General features: G+C 46.1%; 1 protein-coding gene across 18 annotated transcripts in view; it reads left to right on the top strand.

Moving 5' to 3' along the window:
- LOC125281391 (focal adhesion kinase 1-like) overlaps positions 1-24,375 on the top strand; it is a 353,460-nt gene that overhangs the window by 10,825 nt on the left and 318,260 nt on the right. For 13 of the 18 annotated variants that reach the window (XM_057312782.1, XM_057312781.1, XM_057312769.1 and 10 more), the window contains exon 1: positions 8,441-8,753. The gene's annotated coding sequence lies outside the window, so the exon portion shown is untranslated. Of the gene's footprint in view, positions 1-8,439; positions 8,754-24,375 lie in introns of those variants that run through there. The other 5 variants (XM_057312785.1, XM_048214691.2, XM_057312784.1 and 2 more) reach the window with 3 other exon arrangements.

The following is a 24,375-nucleotide window of genomic DNA, read 5'->3' as shown; positions in this document are numbered from 1 at the left end:
GTGTGGTAGGACAAGTCAGGCTATTTCATGAGGTTGCCGTTGGTGCTACTGGCTCAGTAACACATGATGGGTTCGAATACTTTCCACAAAGCTCCTGCTCATGAATGATAGACTGAATAACCATAGTTTAAATGCTTTAAGCAACTTATATTTTCATCATTGTATATTTTCCAGCTAACCCTTTTTCTGCTCTGCAGATATTTTTACTGTCATAAGTTATAATGTGTCTTAGCAGATTGTACTCCAGGTTGTATTAAATCAGGGTTTTCTTAATATCTTTAAAAGTGTTCTCACCAGCAGTTCCACACTGACTGCCCTCAGAGGCCCCTTCTTCAGTCCCATTGACCCCTTGAACAAACAGCCTAGCAGTGTGGGGAACACCAGTTGGCTCAGTCCTTCGCCTCGTTCCTTCACTGACTCTCTGTTGTCATCCATGTAAGATGAGGGACCATTTAGGGTTTGGAGCAGAGAAGCGATGCCGTCTGATCTAGGCTTGGAATCGGTCTGCCGTGGTGAGCGTGTATGCTAGGGTGGCAGGGCTGGGAGCGGGGAGGCCTGTTCCGGAGTGCTGTAGTCATTTCGGTGAGGGATGGTGGCTCCGGTCACGATGGTGTTGGTGAGCATGATGGCGAGGGGACAGCGTCTGGGCCTCTTTTGTGGGAAGAACCAACATTACTTGCTGACAAGACTGGATGGGGAATGTGGGAGGAAGACAGGCGGCAGGGATGACGTCCGTTGTTTCTCGCCTCAGCAGCTGGAAGGCGGACGTTGTCGTGAACGGAGAAGGCTGTGTGTAGGAAGGTTTGTGGAGGGGGCGGGCCAGTCAGCACCTGGGCTTGGAGGTGTCGGACGTTTCACTGAGTTCTCTTCGGTGATGCCCCACTTCCCCAAGGGGCCTACAAGCAGGCCCGGCAGAGAGTACACCTGCCAGGGTTTGGTCAGGAAAACCCGGGCCATTCTCGACAATTAGTCGTACGGGGAATTAGAATCCATCCCTACCGCTGGGAGGGCTGGCAGAGTTGAAGAGAATGATGTTTCTCTTCATTTTGCCCACGTTGCCTCTTATTAGCGTTCCCTGCCCGCCGCCCTGAGCTGTAGCAGGAAGGGGTTTTGGGAGAAGTAGCTCTGCCGTCTCGGTGATGCGCAGGAGCAGGCCGCGGTGGGGCTGCGGTGCAGAGTGAACAGCGGTCAGTCCAGCGCAAGGCCAGGCAGTCGGGCTGAGCTGGAGGGACAAGTTTTAGCTTTGTTAGCATAGAAGCAGCATTTGAATGAGCTTGCCTGGGAGGTAAGCATAGCTGAGAGGAGAAAGGACAGAGCCCTGGGCGACTCTGGAAGGAGGGAGCCATCGGTGGGGTAAGAAGAAAATCACGAGAACATGAGTGGGAGATCAGCTCTTGTCAGTTGTCGAAAGGACGAGCCCTGGGCTCTAATGATTGGATTGAGCAGTGCAGAGGTCGTTGGTAGTCTTAGAGGGAGAAGTTCGTGGAGTGGTGGGGGCCAGAGCCAGTGGGTTTAAGAGAGAAAAGGAAAAGAAGAATTTGCGATATCGAGTATGTTGTGTGTATGCTTGTTTGTGGAATTATTTGTACAGTAGTTGTTTTAAAGTCCCTCTGGGCTGATTGTCATATTTGTTCCCTTCTTGATATTGGCTTGTGTTGATTTTCTCCTCCCACGGGAATTGACGCTTTTCTGGTTCTTCCTATGCTGAATAAGTTTGGGGTGTGCCCTCCCCATTTAGGATATCATGCAAGGAGACTTTCCATTGTATGGAAATCTGCTGATTTTGGTCGTGGTTTAAATCCAGTCTTGCTTCCTAATCCCCCGCTCCAGTTTACTTTTCAGAGTGGTCAGAGAGCTTCTGCAGTTACTCTTTCCAGCCTTCCTAGTTGCTCTTTCTAGGAGAGGCAGGAGGGGATGTGCTTCGTCTTCCTTACCTAGATCTGGGACCCTTCGCTTTGCAAACTGCTTCCATTTGTCCAGGTAGTGATCTCCAGTTCCACCGAGGCCAGTGATGCCCGCACGACTGTGTCTCTTGATCACTTATCACTCCCAGGCCTTGCAGGAGATTTCCTGCTAAGTACTGCACGCATTTGGTTCATGGGTCCTTCCTTTGGTGCCTCTCTCAGGTAGACAGAATGACCCTTAGGTATACCTTAGTAGCCCATTCGTTCATTTGTGTACAATTGAAGCGTTGTCTTGTCTTGAATATGTTAACTGTGCCTATTAATTAATTTGAGTAGAATAGTGTTTCTTTCGTATTTTTAATGAGCCTTTGCGCAGTGGCATTTTCTATGGATATTATTTACAGTGCAGAACAGAATGGTGGTTAAGAGGATGGGTGTTGGATAGGTCTTGCTTTGAACCTCAGATTCGATTCTTATTCCCTGCATGTTGACCAGGTTCCTTAAGCTCTAAATCTGTTTTCTTATCTGTTAAGTGGAGATTATCATAACTCTTTGACAAATGTGACAGAACATAGTTCTTAGTACATGGCTAGTTAGGGAAGGATCAGCCTGAGGTTCAGCAAATACAGTTCCCAGTGATGTAGTTATTTCTGTTGTGGGGATTTAAAAGCTAATCTTATTCCCTGATGAGTTTGACCAGCGTATCTAAGAAGTGCAAGCAGTTGGTATTCACCGTGTACTCTGCATGTAGAACGGGCGATTTATTGTTGTTGTTGTTGTTCCTAATGCCGGTTTTTCAGCAATTAGTAATATTGCCTCTTCATTTCCCTAATGTATTCACATCATCAGTAGCTTACTACCGGTTGGACCGCAGACCCTGTACCATGCGCTGGCACACAGATGAATGGGATGCAGTGACCTATGACCTATGAGCTGCTCCACTGTCTAGTATTAGAATGTGTTTGACTAGAAAATTATTTTGAAGCGTAAAGAAGCTTTTGTTTGCCCAGATAACTTTCATAATCATGTTTGCATTCTTTATACATTTTTGGTTTTTCAGAAAGTTTCTTCTGACCTGTGTTCTTCAGAGTACAGGTTACTACGGCTTGCCTGAGTGCAGAAACCTTTGGTACACTGAGCTTAGAGGAAGGGACACCTGTGTGAAGTGGTTATATATTTTGGACATTAGAGACCTTCACAGATAATTTAAATGGTTAGATGTTGTGCATTGAGAAACAGTGGTTTGGGGCTTTATTTGGCAGTTAGCATCAAGCGGACCATTTCCTGCCAGGGGCTCAGCCTGCATGGTTAATTCAAGCCAGAGATCTTCTAATATGGCAGTGTGTCATGTTGACTGTTACTCAGCTTCAGAAAGAATCTTTCTGTCATGTTTGCTTTGGAAAGCCCAAATCATGTCCATTGTTTTAACAGTAATAATATCTGGGTAACTTGGGAAGCCAGAATAGCATCATGATTCTAAGGTAAGCTGGTGTTTGAATGCCTGATCTCTCTCTCCCTTGTCTGCTGTGTGACCTTGGAAAATGTCTTAAGTTTTTTTGGACTTTGTTTTCTCACATGCAAAATGGAACAAGAGTAGTAATCAGTTAGGGCTGTGAGGATTCCAGAGCTGGTGCTTGTAAAGCACTTGGGAGAGACTGCTATGACACCACACCCTCCGCAGATGGCAGGTTGTCACTGTTGTCCGGGTGAGTGAGAGGTGGGTGTCAGGGACTGTCCAGGTTGGACTGTGCACTGAAACGAGACGATTAGAAGCAAAGTGATCGTGTGGAGTATGTTACCTGTTCAGGAAGCATAGATTCAGAGTGTGTTGTGACTGGTGGGAAATTCTCATTTGCATGTTAGGGGGAAGAGAGTTCAGAGTAGCCTGAGGACCCCGTGTACGTATAAATGTCCCCACTTATGCCAGAAACGTAGAGATTGTCCATCTTACAAATACCTTCAAGGAGCTGGCAATTTATTTCATTGTATAATGAGCCAAGTTTAATTTTTCTTTGTCTGGAGCAAAAGAATTTAAGCATTTTAATTATAGGATTGGAGAAATACCTAGTTTTCTGCCCTAGTTGAACTAGTTCAAATTGTTATGCTTGTATTTTAGTAGTTCCATGCTGGACGTGGCCCTAAGCTGCCCGCAGTTCAAATGGTAGACATCCAGCAGGTCCAGTGTTGATAAATGCGGTGTTGCTATCTGCTTGAATTCTCCTTAAAATAGAAACTAGAGTGAGGAGCAATTATAAGGCCCTCAAAGCCAGTGTATACGCTCATGTATTCATCATTAGGTCATTCACGCATCAAGTGCATGTGTTCTGATCGTGTGTTTTAGGTGTTCGGTCCAGTGCGCGCTGTTGGTTATAGAGTGGCGAACAGAAACCAGACGTGGGGAGTAACTGGGCTGTCTTGTGTTTGCGGTTAGTGAGGAGAATAAAGCCAGTTCCAGCGGACTCTCAAGATTTCCCTGAATGACATTTTCAGGTTTATACTCCTAACAGACAAGAGGCAATAAACAAACAAACAAACAACGACAGTAGAAAAAGAGGGCTTTTAAAGAGCAAATGGTACTCACCTGCTGCAGGCACTGGGGCTTTTTGACCTTCACTTTGGTTTTATTTAATAGTGCTTTAAATATTTGTCTGGGATGGCGGTGCTGAGGCTGTGGAACTTAGGCTGTCGTTGTCCCCAGAATCTTGCTGTTTGGGTGGAGGAAGACACTGACAGGCCAGATTTAACATCTGCTCTAGTTTGTTGCACAGGAAGCTCCACCACCGGAGAGTCCTGCGTCTCTCACGTCTATTGCCTTGTGTCCTGGGGCCTGGGGCCGTGCATGGCATTTGTCAGCCACTCCACAGATACTGGTGTCATGTGAAGGCGTGCTGAGGGGGACAGGAGAGAGGTGTCTCACCTGGGGGAAGGGCACGGCTCCCACCGCACATGCGTCCAGGTCATCCCGGGGAAGAAGGTCCAGGTGGAGGAGGTGTCGAGGAGGGCACAGGTTGTTCTGTACACCGAAAATGGCTTAATGTTGCTGCTTTGTAGGATTCACGGGAGATAGCATGACAGTCAGACTGGGCTTGATCATTCAGGGACCGACAGGTCATATCAAGGAGTTGGGATTTCCTCTTCTTCAAAAGGAGTAATTCTAAAGTACTAGAAACCAGGTGTCCTGATACCCAAGCCGGCACCCTTTTCATATTACACAATGCGTACAATGTCAAGCAAGTGTCATCAGGTCTTGGGTTCCATATCCATTAGTGATAGCCGGACTATTAAAGTTCTGTAAGCCCCTGGTGAACTTTTCATCTTTTGGGGAGAGTGAGGATATAGGAGAAATATTTGTTTTCTCAGGTGTGAAAAAAAGTTGAAACTCTTTAAAGGCAAGCAAGGTCCATATGTCTTTGAATTCTAGTTCTCCGGAAGGATAGCAGGTATGTGTAGTAGATACTCAGTACCCGAATAAATGCAAAAAAATACAAAAAACCCTTTGCTTTTGTGTATACTCTTGTAGCAGGCGTTGTACTGGACTCTGCAGGGTGATAACTGGATGAGAAATGATCCTCTCCAAAAGGTCTTTACAGCCGAGGAGGGGAGACAGAGAAGTCAGTCAGTGATGATGGTACAGTGGGTAAGTCCTGTGATAGAGGTGCGCCCAGGGCATTATGACAGGTACTCATCTTTCTTCAGTCCCCCACATTCTTTTTTTTTTTTTTTTAAAGATTTTATTTATTTATTCGACAGAGATAGAGACAGCCAGCGAGAGAGGGAACACAAGCAGGGGGAGTGGGAGAGGAAGAAGCAGGCTCCCAGCGGAGGAGCCTGATGTGGGGCTCGATCCCATAATGCCGGGATCACGCCCTGAGCTGAAGGCAGACACTTAACCACTGTGCCACCCAGGCGCCCCATCAGTCCCCCACATTCTTAACCCTTTTTATACCTATTGTAATTTACCCCCTACCCCAGACCTATTTTCCCCATACCTTCCAGTAGCCTCTTAGTAATTTTTCTTCATGGTCATACAGACTCATCTCTTCTTCACATTTGATTTCTGGCAGACAGTTTCCTGGAGATCTCCGTTCTCTTCTTTTCTGAGCTGCTTGCTCCTTCTGTCTTTTATTGTGTTGTCCCTGGATGTTCCTTTGTTCTCATCGTTTGGCTTTTGTCCACAGTTGGATTTTATGTTTGTGGCAACTCTTGTCTTTGTCTTTCTTCACTGAGTTCTTCCTTTTGGTGGCGTTAATTACTTTAAAAAGATAGTACAGTGTTTTTGGGCAAGTTGAAGACAGCCTTCAGCATTCCCTCCTCTTGAGCAACACTGCTCCGGCTTGGACTTGTTTCTCTCTCTCCTGGTGCACAGCCACCATTCTGGAATCTCCCTTCATCGTCGTCCTGGGGATTCCCTTATCCCTTCTGATGGAAGCTCATGCCTTGCTCATTTTTTGTTGATGCTCGTGTTTTGGTGGAAGACTTTCTCCAGGGGCTTTCTGACATAGGATGCTTAGGAGGCAAACCTTTTGGGACCATGCATGATTGAAACTTGATTGATGGTTTCGCTGGGTATAGAGTTCTGTATTGGAATTCATTTTTGTTCATAAATTCAAAGATTGCTCCATTGCCTTCTTGTTTTCATGTTACTGTTTTAGAATTCAGAAGCTATTCTCATTTTTCCTTCGTATGTAACTTGTTTCCCCTCCCATCTTTAGAAGCTTGTAGGAGTTTTACAATTTGTCCAAGTCTTTTGAAATATCGTGATGGTGTACCTTGTGTGGTCGGTTTTCATCCACTGTGCTGCATATTCAGCGGGTCCCTTCATTCTGGTAACTGGGAGTTTTCAGTTCTGGGAATACTCTTTGGCATTACTGTGCTGAGGTTTTCTCTCTTGCTTTTCCTTATTTTGTTTTTCTGGAAGTCTTATTATCCGGAACTTGGCTGTCCTGGGCAAAGGTTGTAATTATCTTAATACCTTTTTCTTCTTCTTCTTCTTCCTTCCTTTGCTCCTCCTTTTCTGCCTTTTTTTTGGGGGGGGGGGCTTTTTTATTCTCTGTTCAGGGAGAACAGAGAGAAACTTTTCTTTAGTTTATTATTTCTGATTTCAGAAAGGTTCTTTAGATTTCCAAGGGCTCTTTTTCTATTTTTCTAGAAGAACATCCTGTTTTTCTTTATTGATTGCAGTGTTGTCTTACCTCTATATTATTGATAGTTTGTATAGTCTCTGTTTCTTTTAGGTTGTTTCCTTCCTTCACCTGTCTGACGTGGTGGGGCCCTTTGACTTTTACATCAGGGTATTCTGGGTGGGCCATGTGTTGGGGGTCCCCAGGGTTAGTATCTTTAGATCTGTCTTTTGGAGCTGATCAGATTCCCCAGAAATATTCTCCAGTCCCTTTCCGGCACAATTCTGACTTCAGAATCTGGAAGCCAGCGGTGTGCGTGTGTGGTCTGTTGTAGGAGAGCTGGAGAATTCACTGTTCACTGTATATACGGTCATTAAGTCCAGGTCTGTTCAGTGCAGCTGGGCAGGGTGACTTCAGTCCATAGATGCCTCTACTTTTCTGGGGAATGCCCCCTCCCATCTTCTTTCAGAGTGAGGGGGCGTCACGTTGTGCCTGGTGTTGAGGTTCTGGTTTCAGCTTCCATGGCCTTCCCCGGCTCCTCTGTATTTGGGGCTATGCCTTCTTTACCCCCGTTCTGTCTACACTGCTGCTGCCACTTCTGGTCTTCTAGGACACTGCTGTGCAAGTGGAAGTGGTTCCCGTGTGTTCCACTGCTGAATTGGGACCTGGCTTTCTTGGGCCTGCTGCCTCATTTACTCTACTTCAGTCTTTTATAGTTTCTGTCTCCTCCAGGTTTCTTCTTTTTACTTTTTTGTTTGGGTCTCAATCTTCCATGTTAGAAGATTTCCTCAGTACTTCAAAAATCTTGGCTTTTTTCTCCTTTCAGTTCTCCCTGTGCTGTTTCAAACATTTTTTAAAAAGATTTTATTTATTTACTTATTTGAGGGAGTGAGTGTTTGCACAGGAGAGAGAGCAGAGAGCACAAACGGGGAGGGGCAGAGGGAGAGGGAGAAGCAGACGCCCTGTTGAGCAGGGAGCCTGACCTGGGGCTCCATCCCTGGACCCTGGGATCATGACCTGAGCTGAAGGCAGATGCTTAACAGACTGAGCCACCCAGGCGCCCCTGTTTAGAACATTTTTAAAAAATATCTCTTTAGTATAGTTTTGATGGAAGGCAGTGGAACAGATGTCTATACTCTGTCATTGTATCGTGCACTTATTAGCCAACCACACCCTGTTAATTTATGATTTTTGATATGTTTGAATAGTTTCCAGTTGCTTCACATGTATTTCTTTTCTTTTTTTTTTTTTTTTTAAGATTTTATTTATTTATTTGACAGAGAGAGATACCAGTGAGAGAGGAGACACAGGCAGGGGGAGTGGGAGAGGAAGAAGCAGGCTCCCAGCGTAGGAGCCTGATGTGGGGCTCGATCCCAGGACTCTGGGATCACGCCCTGAGCCGAAGGCACATGCTTAACGACTGAGCCACCCAGGCGCTCCTTCCTGTGTGTTTCTTAAGTAGAAATAGGTTTGAAGACAGGGACGTGGTGCCCTCTTCTCACCCCTCATCCCAGGCGTTGCCCAGTAGGCTTGCGTGGGAGGTGATGGAACTGGCTGAGGGGTGAGTTCAGTAGAGCTTCAAGAAGTGAAAGGAAGGGGGTTTTAATGCGCATGTTGTCTCTCCTTGTCAGGTTCTCTGAGGACTATGGAAAGAGGAAAGAGAAACCGGGAGCATTTCCTTTAAACCCACGTTTGATTTCTTCACAGAGTTACCGTGGCCTTCAGAACTGTGAGTATAATTCTCTTGCTACATTTGTGTTTTGGTTTTTCCTTTTGTTTTGATTTTTCTTTCATCTGTCTTAAGGTTTCTTTGACATATACTAGAAACAAATAAAAGCTAGTTGATTTTGCAGAGTAGGTGAGGGAAGAAATATTAGTTGTTTAGTGCCTTTTATGTGTGGAGAGAGGCAGGCAGGATGACAGTCCTGTCCCTGATAGTTGTGACAGTAGCAGCATGTGCCCTAGAAGAGTGGCCCAACAGGATCAGCACTGGGCCATCCAGCTCCTCTGTGAGTCTCTGGCAGTAATCCCCTGAATGAGGCTACACTTTGCCCGTTTCACATTTGCATAACTGAAACAGAGGTTAAAGGTTACTAAGTTAGTAAAAAGCAAAGCTGGGATTCAGACTCAGTCTGGCTTTGGAGCCTGTGCTTTTTACTCGTGTTTTATTCTTAGGGGCTCTGGATTCAGATGTTGGCTTGGCTGCTTACTTACTAACTTCACTAACTACCGAAACCTAGCTCTCTCTCCATGCGAACTCTTCACTGACTACTTAAACCTAGCTCTTTCCTCTGACAAAGGGTGCTGGTGATGGGACCGCTCTCCCAGGGTTGTGGTGAAGATGCCATAAGAAATGTGAAATGTGCTCAGCATTCACAAATGTTAGCAATTGCTATTCGGTGGCAGTTCCCCCACTTTAATGAGAGGAAAACTAAGCCCCAGAGATTGGGTTATTTGTGATTTGTTAATTTGTAACCTTGGCACTTGTCTGCACTCCACAGTTGGGAGGTTATAGAATTGAGATTCTATTCCAGTTTGTCTTATTTCCAAAGACTGCTCTTTCTGGTAGGCCTAGTGGTAAATCGAGGACAGATCGTTGATAGAAGATTCATCAATCTGTCTTGTGGTATTAGCATTGGTAAGATTTTAGCAATACATTGCTTTGGTGTAAAAGCCCCATAAACTTAGACTTCATGGATTCAGAATTCAGAATCATTTATAATTACGTTGAATTTGACTTTGGCAAGTGTCTTTGTCTTAGATGTCCAAGGGGCAGGACCCTGGATTGTTTTTCCATTTCCTTCTGGGGGTCAGTTCACTTTCCTCCTTTGTTCTCCTTTCTCCTCCAAACCCACTTTTGTTTCTGCCAGGATTAGGTATTAGGGAAGGGAAGGAAAATTGTGTCACGAAGTTTCAGTTTCCAAGTAAGGCCTGGAAGTCTTGCTCCTTTTCTCTGATTCCTTCTACCCTTTCTTGGCTACGAGAGGCACCTGTTCTGTGTGCTGTGCCAGGTGTGACTCTGCTGTCTTTTGGAGAAGGCCATGCCCAGCTGTTTACATCCCTTGTCTCCTCCCCACCCTCCCTGCACATTTCGATGTTTCTTCCTGTACCAGTGGGCTATATTTATTGGGTACAAGTCTGTTTCTGCATCTTTAAGGGCAAAGATTTTGTTATTTTGTTTCTGCATGTTTTCTGCTTGACCCATGGGTAGTTTTCACTAAACGCTGGATGAAGTAGTGTTTAATGCTTGCCACAAAATAAGTTCTCTTTTCTTAGTGGATCCAAACAAGAGGGAGAATATCAAGTATAACTTTTCATCAGCATTAGCTATTAAAAATCGTTCATCATGGTAGAGCCCAAGACAGTTTCATATTTAGCAGAAGTTACACAAAATTTTTTTTCTTAATGTGATGTGCAGCGGAACGAAGGCCTGACAGGGAACTGAGAGCCCGTTCTTGGCTCACTGGAACTTTGAGCACCAGGATATAATCTGCTGCTTCTAGTTTGGCCCTCCCCTCCCCTCCACCCCTGTTTGAAAATATGTAAACCCAGGAAAATAACCTTATAACCAGTGTTTCTATAATTGTTTCCCCCAATTCTGGACAACTGGTGAGGCCACACGAGTAAGCCTGGCTTTGTACAGCATCGACTTAATGGTGTTCCTCTGAGACCCGGGTTCCTTGATGTACCTGAGTGCCCTGGTCCACTTGAGCCCCTGCAGGACAGATCAGGGTCTTGGTTCTTGATTTGTTTTGGGCTGTTGCATTCTTAAGGCAGAACTTGGGATGGAGGTGTTTTACAATCAGAATTCTAGGAAAGCAAAGCAAAGTTTTGGAGGAGTTGAATTGCTGAAATATGTATGGAGATTATTTTCAGGGTTAATGGGGTGTGGGGAGGCAGTAGACAGAAAGGAAGGTTGCCCGGAGACCCATCTGAAACCCCCCATTTGGTGAATAAAGATGGCTTATTTAGCGTCAGGGCAGCTGAGAACAATCGACATAGATTGACCTGTGAGGTTCTGGGGCTGTTTGTCTAAACAAAGAGTCGCTAGGGTAAGGCGGTGCTGGCTGTCGGCTCCGGAGGGCAGCTGTCCCTCCCTCAGTGTTGGGCCTTGAGATTCGGCTGAGGTGTGAAAGGCTAGTGTGTTGGGAATAGACACTGGTGGTGGGGGTTGGAGGGTGGGGGAGAGTAGAGGACAACCAGGAGGTTGTCGGCACGCTGTTCAGGGAACCAGGTGAGCAGCAGCGGAGGCTGGGATTGGAGCAGGAAAACTGGAGGTGGTGAGAAGCAGTTGGGCCTTGGATGTATTTCAAAGGTAGAAGCAGTAGGATTTGCTGACAGATTGGATAAGGGGTGTGAGGACAAAGGGAGGAGTTGAGTTGACTAGAAGGCTCTTGGCCTGGGCAGCTAGATGGGGGGAAGGCTGTGGGTGGAACTTGGTTTAGAGGGGCAGATGGGGAGCTCACTGTAGGCATTTTAAGTTTGTGATTCTGTTCGGGATCCAAGTAGAGATGTCATGTAGGCAGTTGTAAATAGGCATTTGGTGCTTGGAAGAGAAGTCTGAGCTGGAAGTGGCCATGACAACGCAGTGACGGTCTGTGGTCACCGAGGGAGTGAGCACAGAGAAGACAAGCAAGCCTGAGCCTCGGGTCACTCTGCCATCGAGTGCTCAAGGACGAACATGAGCAGTGTTTGGCACAGAGCAGGTGTGAAGAAGACCACAAGCACTGGCACCATGGGAAGAAGGGAAGAAGTGTCCAGGAGGAGGATGTGATCAACTCTCTGAAGTGTCAGGAAAGGTCATGATGAGGACTGAGGTTTGGCCTTCGGGTGTGGCGACTTGGAGGACACTCTGGCAAGTGCTCGGCGCAGTGTGGGGGCGTGGTCAGAATGAAAGCCCGCCTGGACGGTGGTGTGAAGGGGGAGAGGGTAGTGAGACAGATTGCATCTGGGTGACTTAGGTCCAGGGTGTACGGTCATCCTCACACTTACTCACCGTCTGGGTGCAGAGCAACGCAGCCGGGTCCCTGAGGTCCGTGGTGGTGTTTTCATGTCCCGGGCGGGGAAAGGTCAGGTTCAGAGCTTACAGTAGCTTTCTCAAGAGTACGGAGCCGGCAGGCTGACGCCAGGTCTCAGGCCATGCACGCTGTCCTCAGCTGCCCTGCGTCCTGAGGGTGGAGAGACACTGTTGAAGGGGGAAAGGGGTAGCGTGGTTGAAAAGTTGTAGGAAAACGCTTATGTCCTGCTGGAAGTGCTTCTGTTAGAGATTCTGTTTCTTTTTCTTACTTAGAAATTTCACTTCTATCAGAGGGTGGTACGTGCATGTGTTCAAAAGTAAAACAGTGTTGAATGATTCATGCAGAACCCAGCGGGCTCCTGTCCTGCCTCCACCATCCGCCTCCCAGAGCTGCCTGGAATCCTGCTTATCTGTTTCTTGTAGCATTTCTGTCCACGGTTCCCAGCAATATCTATGTAGAGGCAGGGCCATCGATGCGTCACTTTTAGAAAAAGTTACATTTTGAACTCCCATCTTTCCCCACATAGTTGTAGCACAATTTTTGTTTAGAGCCATAATTTGGTGAATTGTTTTGACTTTGTTAATGTTGCTCACTACTGAGCTGGTGAATGTAGCATGATTATATTCCCTTTTAGTTCCACTTTCTGTTTTCCTGTTTTCTTGAGCTTAACAAGTGCCACTTTTTTTTTCTGTTTGCTTGATATTTTTTTTTTTAAAGATTTTATTTATTTATTTGACAGAGATAGACAGCCAGCAAGAGAGGGAACACAAGCAGGGGGAGTGGGAGAGGAAGAAGCAGGCTCATAACGGAGGAGCCTGATGTGGGGCTCGATCCCACAATGCCGGGATCACGCCCTGAGCCGAAGGCAGACGCTTAACGACTGCGCCACCCAGGCGCCCCTGTTTCCTTGATATTCTTAAGAGTTCTCACTCTCCCTGACAGTAGGGCCTCTTAATAAAATTTGCCATCGGCTCATGTGTATTCCTTCTGTCTTCACCCCCAGGGACATCTGTTTTCTTGCATGCTGGACAGGTTACTCTCCCATGGTAGCAGGGTTGAGGTGCGTAGGGCAGATCCTGCAGCACTAGGCGAGACCAGGTAGAGAATCCTGATGGGGATGACAGTGATGGGGAGCTCAGAGGGAGGGGGACGGTGTCCTCCTGAGGGAGCAGGTCCGGGCATGGTGAGTGGGGCTCGCAGTAGTTGGGGAAAGGCATTCCAGGTGGAGAAGGTGAGAAAAAGCAGAGCGGGACGAGATTGGTTACTTTTTGTTAACCTACAAAGCCTGTATTGTGGCGCCTCGCTAGGTGGTACATGTTAACTTAGTTACTGACTCTTCCTTTAAGACCTTTAAATAGATTTCCATGGAAAATGTGACATTCAGATCGTTAAACATGTCGTAAATTTTTTATTTTTTGAAAGATTTTATTTTTTAAGTAATCTGTACAGCCAGCGTGGCGCTCAAACTTACAACCCCGAGGTCAAGAGTCGTACACTCTACTGACTGAGCCAGCCAGGGGCCCCTGTCATAAATTTTAATATTTTCTTAAAACCTTCGCATAGGATATATCAAGACACTTAAATCCAAGAGATCATCTTAAACTGTTGATTCCATGTATTTGTTCATGGAAACATCTTTATGGATATCCCGTCACTGAGGCGGCCCAGCCAGTCATCGTGCAGGAGTGACCAGTGCAGCCCCCCGCTGCGGTCGTCAGGCGGGAGCAGGATGAGCGACCACAGGACGTTTCAGAGGCTGCTCTGTGTCTAGCTGGATGCGCAGGATGGTGTGCAGGGAGGCCGCGGTGTTGCGGAGGCGGGCAAGCGCAGCCCTGTCTCCGTGGCCCAGTTAGGGAGGCCCGTCGCGAACTCGGGAACGAGTTGGTGCAGAACCAAGAGTGAGTGGATTGGCTTCTTTTGAAAAGAAGCATCGCGCAGTTTGAAATGCTGAGGCGGGATTATAGGAAATAAAGTCCGTAAGTGCCTTTCAGGACTGCCAACTCCAGGGCACCTTTTACGTAAATGTGCTGCACCTTTTATGTGGGTGCCTGGCTATTCTCATGGACGGTCAGGAGCCTGTGTTTAGTTCAGTGGGTCCACCGTGTCCAAATGTTACCTGCTTCCTGAAGGTTCTGCTTTATGCTCCAGGCTTTGCGCAGGACACCCTTTATCTTGCCAATAGTAGTTACGTTTGTGATTCAGGAATTCTACGTGAGGGAAGTCGTCAGAATTGTGATACCTGCCGTTTATGTGTGTCATTCGTCGTGTGTGTTGAGTTGTGTGTAGTGTTTATAATAACAAGGTAGTGATTACTGTCCCCACGCTGCAGAGGAGAGCCCGGAGCCAGATACCAGTCAGCCCGAGGCTCCACGTGGTGGTGGCAGGCTCTCCTGTTCCTTTACATGAAAGCTTAGCCCTTGCTCTGAAGTGCACGTGGTGCTCCTGTGTGCGGGCTCTGCCTGTGATAGAGAGGGGGAGGGCTGCCGCCCACCGAGCGGTCTGCAGACCCTCAGTATTGTCACGTGCCAGCCGTGCTTCCGCCACGTCGGAATGCGTTGTCACTAGTGTTGTCAACCATTGCACGTGGTTCCCCGTCATTGGTGTTTCTGCTCATACTGAAGAAAGATTATGGATTCATCCCATACTTGTAAAAATGGGAAAATAGGTCTGTTTCTGACCCTAGTAGTAGGCAGGCAGCTTTTCCTGTGCTTCTTACAGTCTGACTAAGGGGGAGAGAGGATGTTTCTTTCTTTCTACCTGCCTTGGCATATCGTTGCTATCTGCCAGGGGGGAGGGGCAAGTGGGGCGTTGGGAGTGGCGATGGCAAGGAAACATGTTAGATTTGTGTCTCCTGCTCATGAATTCTAAGTGCTTTAACAAAATAGACAAACTTTCCATCATTTCTTCTTTGATAAACTGTCTATTAAAAAGGATAGGTGTCTCAGCAAAAAATTCAACTGAAAAAATGGCGAGAAGCTTTGAGTAGCTACTTCATCCATTTCCTGTGGATAACAACATGCACACAAAAAGACGCTCCCCGTCATCCCTCATTAGGGAAGTGCCCGTGACAGCCGCAGTGGGTAGCGCTGCAGTCCTGTGAGAATGCCTCCCATTCCCACAAAACAAGGCAGCAGAAGGGGACAGTGCCCAGGTGCAGGGCTGTGGGACAGCTAGAACTACATCGCGCTTTGCTGGTGGGGATGCAAAGTGTTATAACCACTTTGAAAAAGTAGTTTGGCAGTTTCTTATAAACTTGAATATATACTTTTCATACGATCCAGCAGTCCTACATGGAGGCCTTTACCCAAGAGACATGCAAATTTATCTCTACACAAAGGCCTGCATATGATTGCTTATAGCAGCTTTATTCCTATTTACTGAAGATAGAGAATAACTCGGAGGTCCGTCAGGTGGGAAATGCGTGAACAGGTTGCGGTGCACCTGTGCGGTGGGGCAGTCCTTGTACAGCAACACAGAGGTACTGACTGCTGACATCCTCAGCAAAACAGGAGCGCGTCCAGAGCGTTCTGTTACGGGCAAACACAGAGCTCTGTACAACTGTGGTTCCACCCTGATAACATTCGGATAAAGGCAAAACTATGGGAACAGATTGGATCAGTGGTTGCCGGGGGCTGAGGCTAGGGGAGGAGAGGACTGAGTACAGGAGGGCGTGAGACATGGAAGTAGGCCATGTCTGCCCTGTGATGGTGGTCATACACTGACTGTGTCAGTCAGAACCCAGCGAACAGTGTTTTACTGTATGTAAATTTTACCTCAATAAGCCAAACCCAAAAAAAGGTGGATGACTTATGTATATACACACGTAGGTATTACACACACACACAGGCACACACATTTATACCCACGCTTGAGCTCCCTTTTTCTTTCCAGTGGATTAAATTTAATTTTTCTGGATTAGGTATCCTGAAAGTTTAAATGAAATAGATTGTAGCACAGACACTTTGTGAAAACATAGGATCTTGGAGTCTTTGGTTGATTTTTATATTCTTATTCACGACCTGAAGGCTTTATAATATGGTTTGTTTTTGTATAACATGGTTATGTAGTGTGGATGTCATGTAATTAGCATAAATAAAAGATGTTTTATCAGTTAAATTATTTTAAGATTCCTTCCATGTTCAAGCTCTTGTAGCTGTGGAGAAAAATAGTTTTACTAGCTTTAAAAATTAATAAAAAATGTTTTCTTTGATTCATGACAAACTTATACAGTCTTCATCTCTGTCTTTAATCAGCTGTAACTGTAGGGTATGATTATATTTCAAACCGCTAGACCTAAGAATGTACACAGAAAATAATACAAGTTAGCTTCACTAAACGTAAGGCTTCATTGTAGTTGCGAGTCAGGTCTCTTCACAGTATGTAAGAGGGTCGCTTGTTATTAGTATGTGGTGCTTTGCGATGCCCTGCAGAGCAGTCATTCAGCATTTTTTCCTAATAAACCCTTCTTAGCAAAGCCACAACAGTGGGCAGGGAGGGGGATTAGAGTGGAAAGTTGTGTATTTACTTTTCATTTAAAAATCAAAATTTGACTATAGACAATAAGAAGGCCATTCATTTAAATGATGAGGTCTTCCTTATTTTGCGATCAGAGGATATTGCCGTGTGTGGTTATAATGGAATCTGATACAGTAAGATGCAGTGTAAGAGGCCCTTCCTGAGCTGCTTTATGTTTGCTTATCCCGTGCGCTGCTCTGGGGTCTGGGCGCTGGCTTCACTGTCTCTGGTAACCTTGTCCTCTGAATGGTCATCACGTAGTCAATATGCGCTAACGGCCTCCGTGACCGTCGTGTTTGGGAACAGAAGGAGTAGGCTGTTCTGCCTTGCGTTTGTTCTCGTCTGACTGTCCCTGTGTTTTGCTGTGGGAATCTGTGCGCTGACTGGTTTTGAGGGTTTGGCCCCTGCTGGGATGCTTCTTACAACTGGCGACCTTTCCAGCTGCTGTCCGCCAGGTGGCTGTCCTGCTGCAGTTGTCACCGTGCCGCCGCAGGGGCGCTGTGTGGGTCCCAGTGTGAGTGGTGTGTGCCGCTGGACAGCCCGCCCGCGTGGGGGGATGTCTGCGAACAGCTTACAGTGTGACTCGCTGTTCCACTGAGAAGTTGTATTTGTAGAATAGAAGAAAAACAGATGTGGAGCATGAAGTTTGAAAAGTGTGTTTGTTTTCTTCTGTGGTTCAAAAGGGACTTAACGGGTCATCTTAAACAAAATGTACTAAAAGATATTAAACTCCTTTGGGGCTTTTCTGGATGACTCAGGATCCTCAGTACGAACACCTGTCATTTTCAGCGTGTGGTGGCCCCACTTCTGCCATTTTCCTCAATATCAGGCTGTGTGGCGGGCAGCCTCTGAACGCCCTTCCACCACCCTTTCTAATTTGCTACTCCTTGTTTTTGTTGTTGTTTGTTTTGTTTTAAAATGAAGCCTTGTGTGTTTTTATGGAAAAGTTGTAAGTAGTATAGGCAACTTCCAAATACCCTTCACCTAGATTGACCAGTTGTTAACATTTTGTGACATTGCCTGCATGGCCCCCTCCCCCCACCTCTGGATATAGAAGTACATGTGGCACATTTATTTTCACACACTGGAAGAGAGTAAGTTGCACACTTCACGCCCTTTACTCTTAGGTACTTCAGTAAGTATTTACCAAGAACAAGGACTTTTGGGGCGCCTGGGTGGCTCAGCCATTAAGCGTGTGCCTTCGGCTCAGGTGATGATCCCAGGGTCTAGGGATCGAGCCCTGCATCGGGCTCTCTGCTCTGCTGGGAGCCTGCTTCTCCCCTCACACTCCCCCTGCTTGTGTTCTCTCTCTTGCTGTCTCTCTCTGTCAAATAAATAAATAAAATCTTAAAAAAAAAAAAAAAAAACACAAGGACTTTTTACATAGCCCAAAATAATCAGTATAGTTATCAAATTGGCAAATTTAACATGGGCCATTCTGTAGTTTACAGTCCATATTCACAGTTGCTCTGTTAATTACAGTAGTTTTCCCCCCATACAGGACCCAGTCTAGAATTACATGTAGTATTTATTGATGTTTCTATGGTCTTTTTAGTCTGGATATGTTTCTCAGCCTTTCTCCATCATGGAGACTGTTCTAATTGTTTTGTAGGTCTTTCTTCCGTTTGGGTTCCTGTGATGTTTTCTCATGATTAAACTCAGATTACGCATTTTGGGGGCCAGGCTATCAGAGAAGTGGTGCTGTGCCTTTCTCAGGGCATCATATCATTTCTCATATCCATTATTCGTCTCAGGATGGCACATGATACCGGCTTGTTCTGTTACTGGTGAGGTTAACATCTAGGAATTTGTGGGGCTGCAGATTCTTGGACCCTACTCCTGACCTGCTAAGTCAGAAACTTAGGGCTTGAGTCTATGTTTTTAACAAGCCCAAAAAATGATTTTGATGTATTCTAAAATTTGAGAATTACTGATCTCAGGTGATCAAGTTAGGGCGGCATCTGCCTAGTGTCTGCTCTCTAAAATTAGCGTTTATCCTTTGTAATGAATGAGGAAATCTATAGGGAAATATTTGAGGCTCTGTGACGTTTTGAGCTTTTAAACTGATCGTTTGGCGCCCCCACGGATGATTCTTGCTTGAACTAGTTATTACTAGGTAGTCGTGCAGTGGGGACGCTGTTCTTCTCACCTGTCAGCTGGCATTCTCCCTTAAGGAGAGTTTCCCCTCCTTTGTTGACTCACTCAGTTGTTCACCCAGTAGTACTTCACGGATTCTTGTTTGATTCAGGGGCTTATAGTCCTTAACTCTCATTCATTTTGATGCTGGAATGCCCCCTGATTTGGTTTTCCAAATCATCTCCTGTGTTGTTTTGACACGTCCCCATTCTTTTCTGAGCACGACCTTCCTTTTGGCACAGTAAGATACTCCCAGCATTTCCTGTAGTTTCTCTGCCCCTGTGGTGCAATCAGCTATTTCTCCAAGATTCCCTGGTTCCTTTTGGTGGGAGATGGAATTTAGAGGCCGGGATCTGAGTGGGAGGTGTGCTCCTTTGCTGCCAGGTATTACTGCTTCCCAGCGCTTCCTGTGTGTGTGCACGTGCTTGTGCAGCTCTGCTCCAGATGCAAACATCTTGTTGTGCTCGTAGGAGCCGAGGAGTCTCCGATCAGTTTCATTGGCTTCCAGTTGATGCATTTTCTTCCCTTCTCTTCTCTTCTCTTTCGCAGTCTCACATGCACCTTTCTACTTCGATGGTTAGTCAAAGGTTGGAGTAGAATGTATTCTCAGATTTGGGGGTTTATCTTGGGGTTCCCCTGCTTCCAGCATCCCTCCTTTACATATCAGTTGGTCCTCCAGCCCCCATTTCTTTCTTCTGAGACCTCACGCCAGTAAGACTTTTGCTTTCTGCCAGTAGAGCTCGCCCTGGGTTGGGAAGCACGTTTAGTCAGAGGAGCAGCAAACTGGCAGATGTCCTGGGGTAACTCCATTGTTCAGGGGAGAGCCTTCACCTCTGGTGTGTGCCTCTGGGCTTCCTGGGTTGTCCTGCCTATGCACATTTCACTGTCTGCCAGGGATTTGGGCAGTGTATTTATATTCAGCCTTGGAGCTCAGCATTTTGCAGCCCTCTTGTTTCCAAAATTTCCCGCTTAAATTTATAGCCAGTGTGCTGCGCATTAAGGTGGTACGGTAGGGCTGCAGTCCTGCCCTCCCAGAGTTGGGGCTCACAGTATTGCCAGGCAGGAAAGTGACAAACACTCCCTGGTTTGTACCAGATGCAGGGACAGTTCTGACAGTAACTTCTTCTCAAGTGCTTGCCTGCCTTTGGTCATTTTCCAGTTCCTTCAGATGGTTGGTTTTAGTGATTTCGTCTGATTTTTATAATGATCTATGGAAGAAATTGCTCCATTGTCTTCATGTAACCATTTCGGAAGGCTCACTCTCCCTTTTGTCTTATTATTCTTTTCTTCTGAAATCTAGCTTCATCTTTATTTTTGTACCCAATGTTTCATTATGGTAATTTTCAAACAAATGTCAAAGTTGTAAAAATTTATGGTTAACATCCATAGACTCCTCCACCCCCTGGATTTTACCTATCATGTGTTATTATTCTTGCTTTCTCACGTAAATAACCAATTATCCATTTCTCCATATAGTAATCCATTTTATTTTTTAGGCTGTATTTCAAAGTGCAGATATCAGTATACCTCACCCTATGTGTTTCAGCGTGCGTATTGTTTACTAGATAGAGTTCATTGTTTGTTTAGCGTATTTTTCTTTCAGTGTAAAATTTCTATACCAGCTGCACATAACTCAAGTATACATTCACTGAACTGTGGCAAATGCATCCACCTTTGCAACCCAAACACTTATTGAGACATAGACCATTATCATTTCCCCCAAAGGTTCCTTCATGTCCTTAGTATTCACAGTCCCTGCCGCAGCCCCTGCTGCCATTCTCACCCTGACCCCTGACAACTGCTGTGTTCGCCCCCTCAGTTCAGTTCTGCCTGCCCAGGGGTTTCCTGTCATACTGTGTGCATGGTGTATGAGGCTTCGCCCGCCCTTCTCCAAAATGGGGGCAGGTCAGCGCTGGGGACGCTGGGCGCGCTCCCGGGGGAACCATGGAGGGGGCGGGGCCGGTGGGAGCCCGGCGCTGATTGGCAGGCGCGGCCGACCGGGTCCCAGGCGCGGGTCCGTAGAGTCGGGCGCCGAGGCCTGGGGCTGGGATGTGAGGGGCTGCGGGCTCCGGGCGGCAGCTGCTCCTGCGAGTCGCGGCGACTGCAGCGCGGGCGGGCGGGCGAGGTCCGCGGACGCCGTCGGCGGCTGGCCCTGTCGGCCGCGGGATGAGGAAGCGGACGGAGCCCGTCGCCTTGGAGCCTGAGCGCTGCGCCGCCTCGGGCTCGTCCTCGTCCGGCTCAGCCGCCGCGGAGCTGGACGCCGACTGCCGCCTGAAGCCGAACCTGCGGTGGCGGGCAAGGGGCCGGCAGAGCCGCGCTGCGCCGCGGACGCGGGCATGAAGCGGGCGCTGGGCAGGGGAGGCAGGGCGCAGGGGCGGGGCCCCCTACCTGGCCCGGAGGCAGCCCTTAAGCCCCCCGCCCCTCCATAAGTTTCTTGCCTGCAGGAGCGCCCCACGTCTACCCTGCATTCTCTCGTGCCCTCTTCCAGTTCTTCTCCATCCTTCTTCCTCACCTGGCCCGCTGGTGCCGCCCGTGGGCATCCTTTCCCCAGATAGCTGCCTGCGGGAGGGCCCCCGACTGTCCCCTTCCCTCCCCTGGTGTCCTTTTCTGGCCCTCCGCGGCGCCTAGCCCCGTGCCCTTACCCTTCACAGGTGAGCCAGTGGTACCCCGTCCTCGACCGGCTGGACCAGCGTCTTTCCCAGGGGCTGGGAGCAGGGGGCAATTACGACCCCACGTTGGAGAGTAGAGGAGGGCGTGGGGGGCGTCCCTTGTGAGGGTCCTGGACGCGTAAGAGGTGGGACGTGGAAAGACAAGCTCCAGAGCCAGAGAGCGTTGGGATTCTTGGCCTCAGATCTGCATAGAACTCAAAACTGAGCGCCCCTCTTGCTGGGCTGGCGTGTGCGGAAGCTTACCTTTTCCCGGTTTCTCACTTTGGTAATTTTTTCTCGGTTAACTAGTTGTCAGAAGTGGCATTCTCTGCTGGACCTTTGGGGGAAGGTTCAGTGGTGTGATGTGTCCAGGGGTACACCGCATGGTCAGCTGTTGGAGGGAAACCTGTCTTGCTTGTGCAGATGGCTAATGGTGCTTGAAATTGGATTACACTGAGTTGTCTCCTTAGGAATCTCTGTAGAAGCTGGAAGTCTTAGTTTTTTTGCGTTCTCTGAATAGGAGATGAATGCATCCAGGTAAAGCTGATTTCAGAATTAAGACAGTGTATTTCACAGGGACAGATCTCTCCATATGCTAGCTTTGTAATTAATCTGGCTGTTCACAGAACATATCATTCATGGCAAGTTTGAAGTCTGGGTGTTTCACGGTTTTGAACAGGTTAGTATGTAATGTTCTCAGGTGTTGTTGCAGAGTCGTTTCTTTTGGGGTCAACTGGAATGCCCTTAATTGACACTGGCCACTTCAGTGTTAAATATTTATTAAAATAGTCTCTAAAAATATCAGTATCATTGTCTAAAAGATCATGAAATTGAAAATGAATATTTGGATAAATAGAAATATTTATCAAATAAATAGAAACATTTATCCAAATAGACACTTCAACATTTCAACCTCATTGCTTAAAAGGTTATGAAATTAAACTATAGTCTTCTCTAAGTCAGTGGTTCACATTCTTGCCAGAAGGGCAGGGAGTGACAGTATTTTTTTTTTTTCTATAAAATTATCTAGTAACTGGTCAATATCTTTTGTGAAACTAATTCTAGCTTGAATGTACTTTTGTAAACAGGTTTGGCATTACACCTAGATAAGTTTGGGAATTCTTCCTTTGAAGAAATGAAATTATTAGGCACAATAGTGTTTGGGGAAACAGTGCTGGCCTGGCACCTTCCTCGAAAGATGTGTTGTATTTCAAAGATACGTTTATTTTCATTTTTGTATCAGGACAAAGAAAGACATTCAAGAGGTGCTCATATCCTTTGGAGGAACGAAAGACTGTTAGGGAATAAAAAGAGAAGCAGAGGGCAGGAAAGCCAAATGTATGTGTTACTCCGTGGTTTCCTTCCCTATTTCTTGGAATGTTCTCCTGGTCATTCTTCTCCTTTGTTTTCTTCTTCACCCAGGTCTCTGCCCAACTGTCACGTCCTCAGAGAGGCCCATCCAAAATAGACTTCTTGCCACTCCCAACACCCTTATTCTGTTTGCTTTTTTCATCACACTTATCTCCCTTGACCTTGCAATTGTCCGTGTACTTAATTGGCTTTATTGGTTCTCTCCTCCCCTACAATAATGGAACCCTATGAGAGCAGGGGCCTTGTTTCCTCCACTTTTCTGTCTCTAGTGTATGGCCATAGTAGGTGGCAGAAAATACTTATTGAATTAGTATCTCTAGAATAAATTCCTAAGAAGTGAATTGCTGGGCCACGGAGTGTGTGTTTATAATTTTGAAAGGTGAGGCCAAGGAGTCCTCCAAAGTACTGATGGATACTTTTCCCCAGCAGGTCAGTTACTTCCTTTCCACCAAATACTGAATATCACCAAATATTTGGATCTTTTTTCTATTTGATTGATGAAAATGACATCTGATTTGTAGCTTTAATTTGCATTTCTAATTGTTAGGTGGCAATTTTTGTGTGTTTTTATAAGCCTGTTGTGTACCTTTGAGTCTCTCAGTACCTGCCTTTGTTTGGGTCCTATTGTGCACATTTTCAAATACACAAAAGTAGGGACGAGAATATCATGAACCTGGATGTATCCATCACGTCTTTTTAAACAGTTTGCCATGTGTTGCCAATCTTGAATCATTTGTCCCTCTTCCCTCCATTTCTTTGTAGGGTGGGGGGCTAGAATGTTTTAAAACAAATGATTTTATTCGTAACTACTTCAGAGTATAACTTGGGAACTGGAACAAATAGAGACTTTTGAAATATATATAACCTCATTGCTATATTTATCAAAACTTTTTTATATTTATCAAAATTAACAATTTATTGCCTAGTACTAATTTAATCTAATATCCAATCTACATACACATTTCTCCAGTTGTCTCAGAAATGTCTTTAAAAGGTTTGTGTAAAAATCCTGTACATTTCTTAAATTTATTCCTAGTTGATCTTTTTTGTTGTTGAAAATAGGACCCTTTCTTATATTACATATTTTTATTATTGTACTTTACTAATTTTTATTTTATTTATTTATTAGAGAGAGAGGAGCACAAGTAGGGGGAGTGGTAGGCAGAGGGGGAGGAAGAAGCAGGCTTCCTGCCGAGCAGGGAGCCCCATGCAATGTGGGGCTTGATCTTGGGATCCTGGGATCATGACCTAACCCCAAGGCAGATGCTTAGCCGACTGAGCCACCCAGGTGCCCCTGTACTTACTGATTTTTCAAGCAGTAACTTATGTCATCATATTGTTTCTAGTAGTTTTTGCAGTTGGTTCTCTTGGATTTTCAGGTATAATATATCAGTTACAAATAATAAGAATTTCATTCCATGTTTTTTACTTTTTATGTCTCTTGTTTCTCTTTTTTGGTTCCTTTGTATTTCCAGGACGAGATCAAATACTAAGTGAGAATGATAGTGGGTACGTTGTCTTGTTCCTTCACTGAGAATGCTTTTAGTGTTTCTGCCACACTAGTTATTTTACTAAGGGCTGTGTTGTTGCTATTTGGTTTTTTAATCAAAAATGGTTGTTGAATTTTATTAAATACTGTTTTAGCATCTGTGAAATTATACAG

The sequence above is a fragment of the Ursus arctos genome, unplaced genomic scaffold (assembly GCF_023065955.2).
Source record: "Ursus arctos isolate Adak ecotype North America unplaced genomic scaffold, UrsArc2.0 scaffold_16, whole genome shotgun sequence".
In the NCBI taxonomy this organism is placed as follows: Eukaryota; Metazoa; Chordata; class Mammalia; order Carnivora; family Ursidae; genus Ursus; species Ursus arctos.
The sequence above is the reverse complement of the archived record's forward strand: the minus strand, read 5'-3'. Positions and strand labels throughout refer to the sequence as shown.